The sequence below is a fragment of the Euprymna scolopes genome, chromosome 23 (genome assembly GCF_053919585.1).
Source record: "Euprymna scolopes isolate OS-2025 chromosome 23, ASM5391958v1, whole genome shotgun sequence".
NCBI lineage: Eukaryota > Metazoa > Mollusca > Cephalopoda > Sepiida > Sepiolidae > Euprymna > Euprymna scolopes.
Genome location: NC_136504.1, coordinates 6,769,973 through 6,784,655, shown reverse-complemented (window position 1 = coordinate 6,784,655; position 14,683 = coordinate 6,769,973). Strand labels below are relative to the sequence as shown.

Genomic DNA, 14,683 nt, shown 5'->3' with positions numbered 1-14,683 from the left:
CCATCCAATGTGCCATCGCATGGAATGAAAAACATGAGAAAAAATCTCATAAACCGTACTACGATGTAATTATAACGATGCCTTGTTTTTAATATAAAAAAGATAAAACGTCGTATTTGTCCATTTAAATATTCTACAAAACGCACATAAGATGGACGTTCTACAAGTAATGAGTTTTCATTTTTATGAATCAGTATGGACTGCAAATTGCATTGAACAAATGATGATTGAACCAATGATGATTGAACCAAGACGTTGAACAATGATGATTGAACCAAGACGTTGAACAATGATGATTGAACCAAGATGTTGTATAATAATGATTGACCCAAGACGTTGAACAATGATGATTGAACGAAGACGTCGAACAATGATAGTTGAACCAAGACGTTGAACAATGATGATTGAACCAAGACGTTGAACAATGATGATTGAACCAAGATGTTGAACAATGATGATTGAACCAAGATGTTGAACAATGATGATTGAACAAGACGTTGAACAATGATGATTGAACCAAGATGTTGAACAATGATGATTGAACCAAGATGTTGAACAATGATGATTGAACCAAGATGTTGAACAATGATGATTGAACCAAGACGTTGAATAATGATGATTCAACAAAGACGTCGAACAATGATGATTGAAACAAGACGTTGAACAATGATGATTGAGCCAAGACGTTGAACAATGATGATTAAACCAAGACGTTGAATAATAATGATTGCACCAAGACGTTAAATAATAATGATTGAACCAAGACGTTGAACAATGATGATTGAACCAAGACGTCGAACAATGATGATTGAACCAAGACGTTGAACACTGATGATTGAACCAAGACGTTGAACAATGATGATTGAACCAAGACGTTGAACAATGATGATTGAACCAAGACGTTGAACAATGATGATTGAACCAAGACGTTGAACAATGATGATTGAACCAAGACGTCGAACAATGATGATTGAACCAAGACGTTGAACAATGATGATTGAACCAAGACGTTGAACAATGATGATTGAACCAAGATGTTGTATAATAATGATTGACCCAAGACGTTGAACAATGATGATTGAACGAAGACGTCGAACAATGATAGTTGAACCAAGACGTTGAACAATGATGATTGAACCAAGACGTTGAACAATGATGATTGAACCAAGATGTTGAACAATGATGATTGAACCAAGATGTTGAACAATGATGATTGAACAAGACGTTGAACAATGATGATTGAACCAAGATGTTGAACAATGATGATTGAACCAAGATGTTGAACAATGATGATTGAACCAAGATGTTGAACAATGATGATTGAACCAAGACGTTGAATAATGATGATTCAACAAAGACGTCGAACAATGATGATTGAAACAAGACGTTGAACAATGATGATTGAGCCAAGACGTTGAACAATGATGATTAAACCAAGACGTTGAATAATAATGATTGCACCAAGACGTTGAATAATAATGATTGAACCAAGACGTTGAACAATGATGATTGAACCAAGACGTCGAACAATGATGATTGAACCAAGACGTTGAACACTGATGATTGAACCAAGACGTTGAACAATGATGATTGAACCAAGACGTTGAACAATGATGATTGAACCAAGACGTTGAACAATGATGATTGAACCAAGACGTTGAACAATGATGATTGAACCAAGACGTCGAACAATGATGATTGAACCAAGACGTTGAACAATGATGATTGAACCAAGATGTTGAACAATGATGATTGAACCAAGACGTTGAATAATAATGATTGAACCAAGACGTTGAACAATGATGATTGAACCAAGACGTTGAACAATGATGATTGGACCAAGACGTTGAACAATGATGATTGAACCAAGACGTTGAATAATAATGATTGAACCAAGATGTTGAACAATGATGATTGAACCAAGACGTTGAACAATGATGATTGAACCAAGACGTTAAACAATGATGATTGAACCAAGACGTCGACAAATGATGATTGAACCAGACGTTAAACAATGATGATTGAACCAAGACGTCGAAAAATGATGATTGAACCAAGACGTCGAAAAATGATGATTGATCCAAGATGTTGAACAATGATGATTGAACCAAGACGTTGACCAATGATGATTGAACCAAGACGTTGAACAATGATGATTGAACCAAGACGTTGAATAATACTGATTGAACCAAGACGTTAAACAATGATGATTGAACCAAGACGTCGAAAAATGATGAGTGAACCCAGACGTCGAACAATGATGATTGAGCAAAGACGTTCATCAGACTCTAAGAAGGATGTTTTCCATGAGCCAGCTTCAGATGCTGACATGCATCATTGAATGTTTCGCAATACTGTGTATGTGTACAGTCAGCACCAACCCTATTCAGGGTTTAACGGGCTTCCTCCAAAGGAGGGTGTTTCATGGGAGTATGAAATTCACAAGCGGTCCCCAGTGGCGTGTATATCCTCGTTAGGGGAGATGACGACGTTAGGCTTTTGCAACTTTTTGCAGGGAGGTGTCGACGTCCACCTACATACAGCACCTGGACTTCCCAAATTGGTCACCCATTTTAGTAATGACCAGGCTCAACGTTGCTTAACTGTGGTGATCCGACGGGAACCGGTGTCTCAACGTGATTATGCTGTATTTTCGCAATAGTGTATATAGCTTGATGATGACTATTTGGAAAAAATATTTTGGAAAGCAAGAAATAACTCGTTTTAATGGTATCACTCCTATCTTCAAAGTTAATTTTCTTTTTGAACAAAAATATAGGAAGGGTTTCTTTTCGATCACACTTCAAATAATAGGAAATCATCGTTATCTATATGATAACAGGGTAACGTAATGTTGTGTGCGTATAGACGTTGGCAGCCATTTGTCATTAAATAAAAATGGCTCCGTTTGATTTTCACATGTGCCATAAACGAACATTTTATTTAATTTAATATTTGACTGGTTGTATAACAAGGGTAATTTTTTTATTTTCTTGGCCTTCTCAGATAAAGGTGTATGTCCTTTCCAAAGATTGTAGAATGATATAGTGATGTTAATGTAAATAAGATAATATATAAATATCTTTGTAAGAGTTAGAATATGCATCCAGTAAAAGATCTATGTTCAAACTTGATAAAGAAGAGTATTTATATAAATACATTTCTTTTTGAACAGATGGAATATTGAAAAGATAATGATGCCTCTGTTGTCGCAACCACCCATATAATGCAAATATGACATAAGTTGTTAGAGATAGGAATCCATATACACGGTAACAGGAAGATGCAACAAGTAAATCATACAACCGTGGAATTTCCACATGACCGGATAATAAAAATTAATATACCAATTCAATTTCATGAAGCATTTTGCTTGAGATAAGAGTCACCTTCAGTAATTTTACGGACGTTTTTTTTTTTTTTACAAGCATGTAAAATTGTCGTACATTCTTAAAAATGCAGAATGTTATTGTTATACATGTATTAGATGACGGATCAATATTTATGATTTCAGGTTCAAACGAACACATGCAGCAGGAATTGAAATACAACCTATTAAAACATTATTGTCAACGCTGGTGAATTTCAAAAATGCAATGTGAACATGAGGACATTTTATGAGAAAGATATGCAATAGATTCTGTTATAAACTTGAAAAATAGCACAAAAACGTATGGAATGCTCTGGACTGCTTTTAAATCATGTTTCATAAATCAAGCATTAGTTTTTGAATGAAATAATCGATTCAATAAAGTTTGTGAAGATGATAGGAGGTGTGGGATAAGTAAAAATATCCTCAGAACAGTGGAGTTGATTGGATAAATAAAGTATTTCGTGGATACGTAGGGTCGTGTGAGTATAAAGATAATAAGTGCACAGATGTAAGTATAGGAACTGTACACACAATTATTCGCGAGGAACTTAACACTCTGAAAGATGCACCAGTTAACAACTCCATCTTTGTCAGATACTATTTGCCAAGATGGGCATAAAAACACTTTCTCACCCTCCCCATAGTTCAGACCTTTTGCATATTCTTTAAGCTTAGGGAAAAACTTAAAGGTTGTCTAGAAGACAACTGAGGAGATGAAAGAGACTGTGGTGAGGTTAATGGCCACGCTTACCAAGAGGACCTCGATGGGCCAATGCAGAAGTTGCTGAAACCGTGCAAGTGCATTGTAGTTTGTGGAGAGTACTATGAAGGGGACTAGCATCTCATGTGTGGCTATCAATCAGATGGGCATACAAAAAAGTTTAGAAACTTATTAAAGGTACCTCGTAAGCTGAATTTTATGTTGATATCAAACTATATTTTTATTGTATTCTATAATCAAATAAAGCAATATTTAGCCTTACGTCTATTTAATACTTAATTAATATAATCTGGTTCATTGTTTAACTTTTTAAATATTTTTTGTCCGTCACGCGCTTACTCTTTTTTTTACATATCTGCCTCTCTAATTATCTTTCAGTTTATTTGTTTTTTCCTCTTTTTGTGGTTAGCCCCTTCTTTTATTTGTCTCATCACATCCATAGCTCGTAGTTTCAAAATATTTCGTCCACTTGTCTGTATGTCTGTTTTTCCTCCTGTCAATTCGTTAATCGGCCATCTGTCCATCATGCTGCTTGACCATTAGTGGTTTTATTTAAAATTCCTATCGCTCCCCTCTATTTCTGTCTTTTTATTGTCGCCGTAATATACAGCCAATAACTTTACTCGCTGAGTTTGTTTTTTGCGACAGCATATGACATATTATTCATTATTTAACATTTTATTAATAACTATTAAATTAACATAGATACAATTATATAGTGTAAATAATTTAAATTTTAATTTAAAACTGGTATTTTAAAACTGGTAACTGGTTTGAATAAATCTGTTTCAAACAAAAATAGTCATACTAGCAGGACTACAGGCGAAGAAAAAATGTGCTTATAGAACCACGGATATCCGTGACAAATAAGAATGAGAATTCTTCCTTCAAACTCCTCAACCTAACATTCATGTGCAATATGAACTAGAACAAATACATTGAAGACAATGGTGTCCTCTATATAGCTGGAAGACTACTCACGCCTTAAAGTATCCTGTACACCTCCTAGGTAACCATTCACTCATGTATAGATTATTGTTACCACATCTTGGCTGGTATATCAACACCAAGCCTCTCCCTCTAAGACAGTGTCAAAAAAAGAGTCTTCGATCTAAGTGTTCCCACTTTGTCAAATAAACTACAAGACGTGTCCCATCTCTGCAATGTTGAACCTCTACGTCTGTTTTACAAATATCTTTATGGAACGTGCTCTGATAAGCACATACTTGTGCCCTCGTCGACGTACATATTCGCGATAAACTCGCTTAGCAACAAATTCTCACTTTCACTGTTGAGGTCCCTAAATGCCAGAAAACTTTCTACTCTAATAGTTTCTTCCTTCTAACAGCTGGATTTTGGAATTCCCGTCATGCTACATTCTTCCTTTACTGTACTGATGTCAGAAGTTTAGATATAACTTTAACCAACATCGTGTAAACCTTTCCTAGACAGGGTCCCGAATTGTAGTCTCTTACGTCCAAGTAGCGATATGCCTTGTAAGGGGTGAACGTACGTAAAAAAGAAAAGAAACAGAACACATGTGAATTAATCAACTGTGTTTTAATAAATGCGCAGTGTTAACGGGGACACATTATGAGAGTGAAAGTTAAAGAGCGTATTAAATATGCACACATGATTAGAACAACGCACGTTGCAAAAATTCATTTTTTTTTCGAATTCTGATGTATTTTGTCATATCTAGTAAGACCCGGTTTTGGCGTTTACTGAACCGGAAAACCGGTGTTTTGCGTCTTTGCATTTTAAAATTGAATTATGAAAAATATTCCAACGTGCATTGTACAGAATATTCGAAATATAGAAAACAGAAAACATGTGCATATTTGTATGACGAGATGAATTCATGAAGTATGAGTGTTTGTGAATAGTTAAGAAATCCTGACGCCTTTTGACTCCTGAGGATGCGGTTGGACGAGTTGTGACTGTTTTCGAGAAGAGTTTTCACCATACTTCATCAATCAGAAGATCCAGCAGAGAATTTCAGCTCAATTAGTAAAAATGTTTACGTGGATTTATAAGACAACGTCACATGATACCTTGCAATCTACATCAAGCGCAATATTGCAGGGCAGTGATGACTTTCTCTTTTATATTTAGAACCACCTGTAAATAATAGGTGTCTAAGAAGACATAAATTATTAATTGAAAAATGATTACACCGACATTAAAAACATGGCTATTATATATTTTCAATAAATTGCACCGTGAATCGTGGGAAATATATTTATCAAATAAACTGAAAAATGGAATGAAAATTGAAGATATCTATATACTTGGTTATAAAACTTAGGATCTGCGCCTAGAATAAAGAAACATCTTTAGCTCTAGTAACTTCAACAGGGATACTTTTATTATTGACTGCAAATATCTTATAATTATATAAGTGTTTCTGTGCTTGTTTAGATATAAAATGCATTATCTCAATAATAGTGTAATATCAATATATTTTGATGAAATTATATATGAACATTAACTCCGAGAATTGTCATCTATAAATTGTGGAAAAAACAGTTTTATGCTGATTTTGAAAATTCCGCGCCACACTATATAGTTTACTCTAATATTCTCCAATCTATCAGAACTAAATCATGATTTTTTTACGACGACTAAAATTAAAATAATTGATTTTCTTGGTTAATACGATTCTCTTACTAATCGTTACGCTTAGATATTTTATATCTTTCATTCCTTGCATAGAGATAGACAAACCAATACAGATACAGTTCCCAACTATGTATGGGCATTCATTTATGAAATATCTATATTTTTGTATGACACATTGTTAAATAATGAACTTTAGCTAAGGATATTCACTTAAGTACTGCCACTAGACAAAACTAACTTAATATTAGTTTCTCTGTCTTCTTGTTTTTTAATTCCAAATTTTTTTCCGGATTCTTATGGAGCTTTCTTATGGTATCATGAACCAAATCAAGAATCATGATTTTCGCAAATGTCAGTACCCTGTATATCAAATTTCGAGTCTGTAGACTTCAAATTGACATACACACACGGACAATACACAGTCACACACAGACACTATCACTTATATATATATATATATGTATATATATATATATATATATATGTATATATATATATGAAGAGAGATGGAGAATAACAGAGAGATAGATAGAGAAAGATTACAGTAGGATGATGATTGTTTGACGCTGTAAAATGCGATATTTACACTTATTATAAAAATTATTTGTAAAATATGCATAATAAGAGAAAATTGTGCATTTTCAGACGTGATATACTGTTTAAATAATGCAGTAGAAAATTTAAAAAAAAAAACTATATAAAATATGACTTTCAGGCGGTTATCGAATACTGCTAAAATTTGTTTTATTTGAAATCGATATTCGCTGTTTTTTCCATAGGCAGGAAGCATCGCGACTGAAGATCAAAGAATAGAAGATTTGCATAATACTTGCATTGTCTTGAAGGAGTTAATTTTATTACAAGCGGACAATTAATGAAACAGAATCGGAGACTATGAATTAAATGTTTAAATATCAAAAGTTTAAATATATTTTTAGACATTCTTAAGTGAAATATCGTAATGCTAGAGTGTATGTTACGTTAAAAAAATCAGGAAACGTTCTAATTATATATATATATATATATATATATATATATATATATATATATATATATATATATATACTAGCATCGATGCCTGGCATTGCTCGGGTATTTGGAGGTGTATGTTGGGCAAAAATAAAAGAAAAAAGCGGTCAATTTTTTTAACTTTGACACCTATTGATACCCCTTAATATTTTTTGTTTTTGGCTCAAATCAAGTTAATTAGTTAGATCAATGACCAAGAAACGTGCATGTATAATTGCAAATTATTAGACCTCAAATTGTTGGAGGAGTTTGGTAGAGATCTCAAAGTGCCAATCGTTGAACATGACCCTTTAATCGGCAAATTCTTGTCCAAATCTCAGTACCCTGTATATCAAATTTTGAGTCTGTAGACTTAAGATTGAGAGAGTTGTTGCGTAGGGAAATATACACACACAGACACACAGACACACACACATAGACAGACAGACACTTTCACTTTTTTATATATATATATATATATATATATATATATATATATATAGGGGCCTTTAATAAGTTTAGAATTTTGTTCGTATGAATACCTAGTCACATTTCAAGTCACCTTTCAAGTTATCTCCTCCAGATGCAATGCACTTGTTGTATCGTTCCAACGACGTTTGGTGTGCCACATAAAAGTCTTCTTATGTGAGCATGTCAATGACTCTCGTTACAGTTTTTATCATCACCTTTATTGTCTTTTTCTTTGTTTTCCCTGATCTTAGGGAATAACCAAAAGCCATAAGCAGTGAGGCATGGGATATAGGGATGGTGAGTAACTGTCTTGGTGCTGATCTTGATCAAATCGTCTCGGACGAGGATGGAGTAAGTACAACTGGAGCATTCAAAACTAGTGACGTTATCAGTGTTCCACGTGACACGCACATAAACTAATAAAAAATTATAAATTTAAAATAAACCGAGATCAATGTTAAAAAATTTTTTTTTCAATTTTGTCACATTTTGACATCTTAAAATTATTTTAATTAGCTAAAGACGAATACAATAACGGTCCGGAAATGTTCAATCATCTGAGGCCCCTAGCGAAGCTCTGCGAATTTTAGTTTCCGGGGAGATAGAGTTATGGCGAAGATCATATAGCTTTTTATATATAAGATTAACGGGGAAGGGCGCCCGGCTTTGTCCGTGCGTAAAATATGCTTAAACATGATACTAATTTGTCTAGCTTTCGTATATATTATTATAGAGTCGTGATTTCAAAAGTAAAACAATAAAAATAAGGAGTATTTGGTGTCATTAGTAAGAAGCGAAACCGAAACTCTAGCATTCACAGACGGCGATGTTACCACTGTAAAAACGTGACGTGAATAGAAACTAATAAAAATTGAAACTTACAAATAAACTATAAGGAATGTACAATATTTATCAATTTCCTTGAATTTACTTTGTGTAACGTACATTCCGTTGCACTTTAAAAATTAATTTTTTGATTCAATTTAAATTAAATTTTTATACCTTACTTTGTAAAGTATATAACGACAAAAATAGAGATGAAAATTACAAAAGGACTGTATAACTGGTTACGCTCAATAGTAGTCCTCGCCAGCGAAAGTCTTTGTTATTGTTATTCTATTATTATTATTATTATTAGTAGTAGTAGTAGTAGTAGTAGTATTATTATTAGTATTAATTAAAACATTTTGTGTCCTGCCATTTCGCGCGAGGAATAATATATATATATATATATATATATATATATATATATATATATATATATACATATATAGAGAGATAGATAGATAGATAGATATTCTCCCCAACACTTATGGCCTTGGTGGAAGAGGAGAGAACGCTTATTGTTATAGTTTCAATTGATCTAAAATAACTGTAATGGGAGACTGGATTCTAAATATTTCCGTTATCTCCTTTGGAAATAGGGTACGATTATGATTATCTCCAGTATCAAATAACGTTTATACACTGTGAAATTTACTTTATGTATGAAAACCAAAAAGGGGATATATAACGTATGAGAAATATTTGGAATCAAGTCTCCCCTTGCTGTTATTTCAGATCAATTGAAACCACAGTAGCAAGTTTTAGTCCAACCTTCATAAAGGCCAGTTCAATATGGCTTATAAGAGATATTTTGTAATGCATATGCAAAACTAGTAAAACAAAAGAGCATGGTATAAATATTGGTAAAGGTGCAGTACCTTCCTATCAAAAACTCTTAAAAATTACAGCTATTATAGGTTTTCGAGGTTGCTAAAAATGAAAAAAAATTATAAAACAAACAGTTCTGTCCGGCTTTGCTCGAGCCCAATGTATTGTTAATAATTTCATGTGTATATGTGTATCTATTTAAATTGAACCCCAATTTTGACCCTTTAACATTTATTCTTTTGTGGCTTAGATTCAATTAAAATGTTTGACTCATGTCCAAGTAACCTACATCTAAAATTTCAAGTGTTTCGATCGGAAATTAGTGGAGAGGTTTGGTAGAGTCTGCAAATGTCAACTCTGTACACTGTGACCTCCTGTAAGCCAAATTTTTGCCCAATAATTTATTAAATAGCTTGCTGCAAGTTTGCATACCCTTTATGTAAAATTTAAAATATTTACGCCCAAAATTGACTAGAGATCGCAAAATGCAAATCTTTCGAACTTTGACCTCTTGGAAGCAAAATTTTTAGCAAAAAAAAAAAAAAACGAGTAAAAACCTTGGTATATGTCTGAATACACTATATGTCAAATTTAAAATATTTACACTAAAAATTGGCTGAGTAATTGGGAAGACACCGGGAGGTCAATTTTTTAATACATTAACCCGAATTATGGCCTCTTAACATTTATTGCTTTGGGCTCAAAACAAATTATTATGTTAGATCTGTGTCCAAGTAATGTACATCGTAAATTCCTCATGTTTACACCCAAAATTGGCTGAGAAGTTTAGTAGAGTTTTGAAAGATCAAGTCTTTTGAACTTTGTCCCCTTAACAGCTAAGTTTATGGCAAAAACTAAACTATTTTCTCAAACATCATTACTCCTTAGATGAAATCTCGAATCTGTACACCGAAAATTGAGTTATTTGGGAGGGAAATGCACACAGAAAGGCAAACAGACAGACAGACACTCATAGACATTCACAGTGTTATAGATATATAGATAAGTGGTTCTTAAAGCGTGTGATCACATTTTACTTTATATATATATATATATATATATATATATATATATATATATATATATATATATATATATATTCAACAAGAAATAGAGAGAGCGAACAAGTCAGTGTTTATATTTATGCCTTTAAGAAAATGTAAATGTCTAGATGCCTTAAATATGACACATTTAAAATTAGTCCATGATTTCCTCCCCCGTTCCTCGTATCGACGAAATTCTTGACAAATGCAAACGATTCAAGTGTTCGAGAACGAACAGATGGAACTTAATTGCTTTGCAATAAACCTTGCAGGTGATTGGCGTGATTATTTTATTGGGTCGAACAAAGAATCGAATCGTGACTACACACATACAGAATTTGGGACAATTGAAAGAAAATCTACGCTTGAACAATCTGGCGTCAAACACAGAATAAAAATATCAATCAATCAACGCACACACACATACACACACGCATATATATATAAATATATATATATATATATATATATATATATATACATATATATACTAGCAGAATTACTCGTCGATGACTGGGTTCAAAAACAGCCTACAGAAAATTGACTGTGATTGATGAAAGTGTGATAGGTTATAAAAGGGAGAGGATTGTAAAGAGATAGGTGTTGATACTGAAAACGTTTACTCTCAGCAAAATGTAATGAGAGTAAAGATAATTTTCGCGAAAATATATTTTTATATCAACTTTCTTTCCATTCGTAGTCAAGAGTGACCAACAAAATGGTGTTTTCTTTATAAAGAGAAAATGTTATATATATATATATATATATATATATATATATATATATATATATATATATATATATATATATATTAAATCCCCGAAACAGTGTTTCATGGTAAACAACTGATGATCCCTTGAAAAAAAAAAGATAAAAAAATTTGGTATTATAGTAAATTCGAGAGAGTTGCTGCAGTGATTGCAGGTGATTAAATGACTTACTGACTAGATGTTTTTTTTAACGAATGATAAAAAGTAATGTTTTGTATAGTTTTAAAGTTAAAGACTTAAAAGACTATATATATGTATATATATATATATATATATATATATATATATATATATATATATATAAGAAAAATGTTACCATATTCACGAAAAGTTACTTTATGGTAGAAAAGTTCATTAGTTTGTACTTTTAAGTAGGTATAAAAAAAAAATTAATTCACGAAGCGGTTTAAAAAAATCAAAATGGCAGCGACTTTGAAAAGGAGATCCCCGCTTTCAATTTGAAGGAGGGGCACCTGAGCATTCTGTATTAACAATATCAGAGAGTTCCGTCAAAATAAGAAACACTTATAAACATATTTTAATGTTTTCCGTTATTTTGTTCTTGAGGAATATTCGATTATGGCATGTGTAGATTATATAAAAATTCATTTAAGTAGTTATCGCCTCAAATTTCGTTTAATTTCGGTTCGCTGAACTTATTTCAAGTAACGAGCATTAAAAACTATTTAAAAAAACAAAACATGAACAGAACTTTTATTGACTATGGTAACAGTTATTTCTTGTATATTTATTTTTTCGGGTAGTCGTTTGTTGGCTTTTCTGCTACACACTCTTACTAAATAATATCGACGAAATATCGAAAAACAAAGAAACAAAAACAGTTTTGAAAAATAATGAAGCTTTACTCACTTTAGTAACAATCATACGAAACATCAAAATGGGATATTAAAAAAGTAAACCCGTAATTCATTTAGTTTATTAAAGCAAAGGATGGATATAAATATGAATAAGAAGAAAATGGCGCCCTTTTAAAGCAGAACAGTTTCCTTTCAGTTTTATAGGATTGAACAGTATTGCGTCGTCGGATTCAGGGTTCTCCTATTGTAATGTAAAGAACACTCAGAAAGGGTTGTAATCAACTGAATCCCTTCTAGTACACTTACAAAAAAAAGCTTAAACAGATATATAAATAAAAATATAAAGTTTATGTACATGTTTTTAAAAAGACACATAATCACGTGAGCAGGATTTCCCTTCTTTTGACACGATATTATTTATCTATTTATCTATTTTCGAAAGAGTGCCGCGTGCAAGTGGAGAAGGGAAAAAAAAGAGTCATGCAAAATTTGTGGCGAGAATTGTCTAAAGTTTCGACTTTTTTTTTGCCTTTCACTTTAATAAGAACGTGAATTTATGAGGTGAATTTATTCGACACAATACGATTCAGCACAAAAAATGAATAAAAGCTAACGTTAATTAAGATTATAGTTAAGGTGTTATTGTGGACCCTCACCCCTTAAAAAAATAATTTTAAACTTTGTGACATATTTATATTCTATGGAGGTCAGCCGCGAACGAACATCTAATCATTTTATTATACCATATTTCTTCAAACTGGAACATAATTATCAAAGTATACTTACGCAAATATATATGAAAAGCCTTTGATAAAGGCTGTACCATATTTCCCTGGAGTAAAGGCGCGAACGCAAACCCCACAATTTTATTATACCTTCGCTATTTTAGTTGAAACTTACTGATCAAAGTATTCTTATGTATATCTATATCAAAACCCTTGTAAACGTTTTTTTTATCTCCATACTTTGGGGGCCAAGCGCGAACGCAGACCCTCAATCTTTATGAACCACAGTTCTGCCAGATCCACTAAACCTATTCCTGATCCTCGATAATCTTCTATCATTATATGTAATCACTTTTTTAAAATATTCGACAATATATGAGCCTATTCGTGACCAGACACACACACACAGACACAGACACACATCCGTTTAGCTTTATATTATGAATAATATAAATATACACTAAATAAATGTTATTTTATAGTAGAAAACTTTATTGGTTTGTATTTTTAAGTATTTTTTCATTTTTTTAAAATTCGCCCGGTTAAAAAAATCCAAAATAGCAGCGATTTGAAATGGAGAGCCCTGTTTTAAATTTGGAGGAGAGGGTCTGCAGCATTCTTTGTAAACAATTTAAGAGAGTTCCGTAAACGTAAGGAATATTTTAAACATATTTTAATGTTTTCCGTTATTTTGTGCTCGATTAATATTCAATTATGGCATGTGTAGATTATATAACAATTCATTTAAGTAGTTATCGCCTTAAATTTCCTTTAATTTCGGTTCGCTGAACTTATTTCAAGTAACGAGCAGTAAAAACTATTTCAAAACAAAAAACATGAAGTGAACTTTTATTGACTATGTTAACATTTATTTCTTGCATATTTATTTTTTCGGGTAGTCGTTTGTTGGCTTTTCTGCTAAACACTCTTACTAAATAATATCGACGAAATATCGAAAAACAAAGAAACAAAAACAGTTTTGAAAAAAATTGCGGCTTTACTTACTTTAGTAAAACAATCCGAAACAGCCAAATGGGATATTAAAAAAGTAAACCCGTAATTACTTTAGTTTATTAAAGCTAAGAATCGATATAAATATGAATAAGAAGAAAATGGCGCCCTTTTCAAGCAGAACAGTTTGCTTTGAGTTTTACAGTATTGAACGGTGTAGTATTGCACCGTCAGATCCAGTGTTGTGCTATTGTAATGTAAAGAACGCGCAGAAAGGGTTGTAGTCAACAGAATTCTTTCTAGTACAGTGAAAAAAAGCTTTAACAGATATATAAATAAAACAAAAAGGTTATGTAAAGGTTTTTAAAAAGAAACGTAATTACGTTGGCAGGATATCTTCCTTATTTTGACACTATAACAAGTAATGATCTTATTTTTTTTATTTATCTCTTTATCTATTTTCGAAAGAGTGTCACGTGCAAGTGGCAAAAGAAAAGAAACAGAGTTATGCAAAGTTTGTTTCGAGAA

General features: G+C 32.3%; 1 pseudogene; it reads right to left on the bottom strand.

Moving 5' to 3' along the window:
* Positions 1-2,534: 2,534 nt before the first annotated feature.
* Positions 2,535-2,653, bottom strand: LOC145246377 (5S ribosomal RNA; annotated as a pseudogene).
* Between the last annotated feature and the right edge of the window lie 12,030 nt (positions 2,654-14,683).